The 4,207-nt window shown below is 49.3% G+C and overlaps 1 protein-coding gene across 10 annotated transcripts in view; it reads right to left on the reverse strand.

Moving 5' to 3' along the window:
* Positions 1-4,207, reverse strand: part of LOC107270687 (GATA-binding factor C) — a 52,798-nt gene that overhangs the window by 1,749 nt on the left and 46,842 nt on the right. The gene's annotated exons all lie outside the window — the stretch shown is intronic.

Here is a 4,207-nt window from a genome sequence, read left to right on the forward strand (position 1 = left end):
CCCCCCCTGCCCCCCCCCCCAAAAAAACGATCGTATTCCTCATAAATTTTCCATACCATATTTTTAATACTACGAGACCAGAACGAGGATCTGCAACGAGAACGTATATGACGCTTTGGGATTTACCGTGAGATCGTGCGCGTAAATGGATATGAAAAATCAGCCAAGGATAGAATGGAATTGTTCGAACAATGAGATGACGCAATGAGAGCCAGCTACGGACTCAAGACGGTACCGACTCTCTGCATGCACGACAGCTACACCCGGGTATTGCTCGCAGTCATACCTGATGCTGTATCCGTTTAATAAGCCTGTCGTCCGTCGACAACCCTCTTGGCCCCTGCCCGGCAAACACGTTCCTATAGATTCAGGTCGAAGGACGCCGAGCGTCGTCGTAGCCGTTCAACGTCGTCCGGTACGACGAAATTTCCCCGAAATTCCTAAATTTCAGATGGACCAACCGATCCGTTCAGCCGGATTCTTTTTTTTCGGTTTCGCATCTCCTCTCTACCTTATCCGGAAGTCGAGAGTCGCCTATGAACAAAGACCTACGGCCGAATGTCTACACACGTTACACGTGTCCCCTCTGGTCATTTCTACCTCGCTCGGACGGAAGAGTCGCCAATTTTCACGCTGCGCGACCATTCGCGGCTTCCCGTGGGCACAATCGATTTGCAAGGTCTATCGGCTGAAGGTTCTCAACCTGAAGTTGCAATTGCGCAATCGACTGTGCACGGAGCCGCAGTGAAAAAAAAATTACGTATTCGAATTTGTCAAAAAGTAAACAACTGTACGTGAAAAAGTTAAATGGGTACCGATAGACATTTTCATCTCGAGTATAGTTATAGCCATGTGGAGACTCCATGGACCACCCTGATTAAATTCGATCTGGTCGTCACGCAAGAAAATCGATCAGCCACGGCGAAGAATTGAAAACAGCTAGAAACAAGAAAAATCCCAATATCAGCATCCGACACCCGAGCAACATACGATTCCTCGTATCTGCGCTATAGGAGCTCCACGGCGACCCGAAGTGAAACCGAACATTGCCGAGCGGCCCCGAGCAATTCCCGTACCGTCCAATTGCGGGGGGGTTCAATAAGACATAAAATAATACCCAACGTCATTACTGCATTCTGGAGACGCAACGAGGAGTGACGCACCGAGCATCGCGTCTCGTCTCATCCCGCGTCGGTCCAGACGACGCAATTAAGAAATCTCGCAGATTCCCGGTAGTCGCCGCACTCTTGGATGTAGGTAATTAAGGAATCGACAGGCCTGGGCCTCAATTCGCAAGGCACGTCACTGGTCTTCCTGCACGCCCTAGCAGCGCGTCCCAGAATGCACTCGGGTATTGACTGTACGTAGGCACTACGTCATCGGCGTCATCCATCAACCTCATCCATACTTAAGATAAACGATACGCGCGCCCTATGAAAAATGATTTCCTTCGGCAGTGACTTCGGGTCCGCTCGGTCATCTTCGGCGATCATCGGAATCGTTCGCGACGTTAAAAGCGACGTGCGGTTTAATGAGACTGCCCGTGCATCGACCTGGGCTGCAGTCGAGTCGCTTCAGGTTGATCGGTTTATTTATTAATGCATTTACTTAATCGTCCCTGCATTGAACCTTGGTTTATCCTCTACGTTATTCCGACGTCCTACTACGGAGCAGCTACGGTAGGACGCACTGTACCACAGGCCCCCCCCGTGCGCGCTGTGCAATACTCAAGTACGAAATAAGTAGGTATGCAAGTATTGTGTACGGGGGGTGCGCGGGGACAGTTGGCGGGACTTTGTAGTTGCCGCGACGTGACGCAACTGCCAACTTGGGGAAAAGGTTCTCGGTATTACGAGGATACGAGGAGGGGGGCGAAGAAGGCTTAAGGAGGGATTGTGTCTCTTCTTTACGGAATATCCCTTTTCGTTTCGCCTCCCTGGTCCTCGTCCGGCGCACACGATTTCCTCATTTTTCAGAACCCTTGTACCAAAGAGACCAATGCCACGGCGCGTCGCGCTCAGCCGCCTTACGTGCTACGACGGACGAACGTATCCAGACGGTCAACGACTCTTTTCGGAATTATGCAATTGGCCAAATTTGTCGAATTAACCGAGCTGAGACGCCTGGCATCGCGGCGGCCCTCTTTCAGCGCGCGTCGCGAGCGACGGCATCGGCCCTGAGGATTTTGCGAGGCTTATCTACGTATTTACCCTGTGACGTCTATCTCCCTGGTACGGAAGAACTCGTTCGGCCGTGGCGCTATGCGGGAAATAGTCGAGCTTTAAATAAACTCGGTGGAACTTTGCGCGATGGGTACTTGACGCCGGCAGCGCTCGAACCCAATTTGAATACAATAAGCGGCTTCAATGGGAACCGTCGCTTAAGTCTGCGGGTGTCCGAAAGTGCGAGATGGACAAGGAGAGAGGAAGGCTGTGGGTCAGAGAGAGAGAGAGAGAGATGGAACGAGGGTGGTATTAATGATGATGGGGATTGCCATGGCGAATGGTGGTTGGAGGTTCCGTGATAAAACGATGGGATACGTAGGAGGCGGTGGATCCGAATGCAGATTGATGCGATCACACACGGTGCAACTGCACACTACCTGCATACGGGATACCCGACTGTCGAGGGGTCAATGAATGAAAGATCGAATCAAAGGACACGTCGCGTAGGAGCGTCCGCTCGAATTTTACTATCGATCGATCGTGACCCGATCGAGGTTCGATTTCTGTGTCGTAATCGTCGAGGAGTATGGATTGCGCGTGGAAAAAAATTTACCGATTAAATTTTTTCCATTTTTCATTTTTCATTACCGATCAGGAAAAATTAAAAATATTTTTCATTAACGCTATAAGAGACTGTAGAACCCATGGTTATTCGGGAAAAAAAAAAAATTCAAATCTTTCGATCCGATCGTAGAACGACCGGTAGTCTGCCGAGGGCGCGAATCTCCCAGGGAATATCAATTGGAAAGTCGGCTTTACGTTTGTTCCGAGTAAAGCGATTTTATAGCTTCCTTAAGGTGTCTTCCACACAGTCCGACAAAATTCCAAGGAACGTCACCGAGACGGGACGAGAATCGTCTACGATCGAATATTATAGATCGTTAATTGGCACCAGACGAGTATCGAATTCTGCCGCTGGATGGACCCACAAAGATACGACTCGAGTACATATATTCTCCGGGTAAGGTTATGGCGGCGAAAAAAAACATTTGTCAAAGTAAAGGGCGAAACGCGTTGAATTTCGATCTGGCGGAAGTATAATGCACGATCGTTTGTGAATCGCGTTACGATTGTAATCGGCTTCTTATGTAGACGCGAGCTTTGCTCTTCCTGAGGTTGCTCCTACAGCCACGTGACTCTGGCACTGAGGCTCGGCCGATGTGTTGGAATAGGCAAAAGTCCTTTTTTTCTCACGGGACGAAAAGTCTAGAGCGACGGCTGCCGTATTGACCAGACGCCTTGATCCTGGTACCCGTAGCAATTTGGAACGGTAATACGGAGATCGAATGACAAAATTCGCACGTGCCTGACAGCCCATGGATTGCGCGAACGACCGCTGGTACAAGACTGAGAGAGAGAGAGAGAGAGAGAGAGAGAGAAAAAGAGAGGACCGAAAGACAGATTCAGCGAGAAGATCAGCCGCGTGCAAGAAGCTCCTAAAATTATGCGGCTTATCGGGGCAATCGGAGCACGGATATGTACGGTTCCTGGTAGCGCTATGTTTACCGAGTGGCAGAGGACCACGATTGAGATCATATCGGTGAGGACAGGGCGCCACTGTACCCGAGATACATCCCAGAACCATTTACGAGCGATGCCCGAGCGACGTCTGGCGTCTCCGTGTAACAAACGGCGGCCTCGTAATTTTTACGTCGGATGTGACCGCGCACGGTCCAGAATTACGGAATGGCGAACCAAAGATCAAGACGAATGGTCCCGAGCATACTATGAACCTGTTAGATCAAAATTGAAAAAAAAAAAAAAATCAAAATTCATCAAAAAGTGAGAGCGTAACGGTAAACCGGAAAACCTTGAATATAAATCAACACGAAAGATACAGCACGAGAGTACGGATGCTGGGATAACGAGAATTGAGACGATCCCGCGACGCACGTATCGGTTAAAGGAAACGCCGTGCGATATGCAAAGGCATATACAGGGGTGAAAAAAAAATGAAAAAAAAAAAAAAAAAAAAAAAATAA

Source organism: Cephus cinctus, unplaced genomic scaffold (assembly GCF_000341935.2).
Source record: "Cephus cinctus unplaced genomic scaffold, Ccin1 Ccin1_scaffold0806, whole genome shotgun sequence".
Taxonomy (NCBI): domain Eukaryota; kingdom Metazoa; phylum Arthropoda; class Insecta; order Hymenoptera; family Cephidae; genus Cephus; species Cephus cinctus.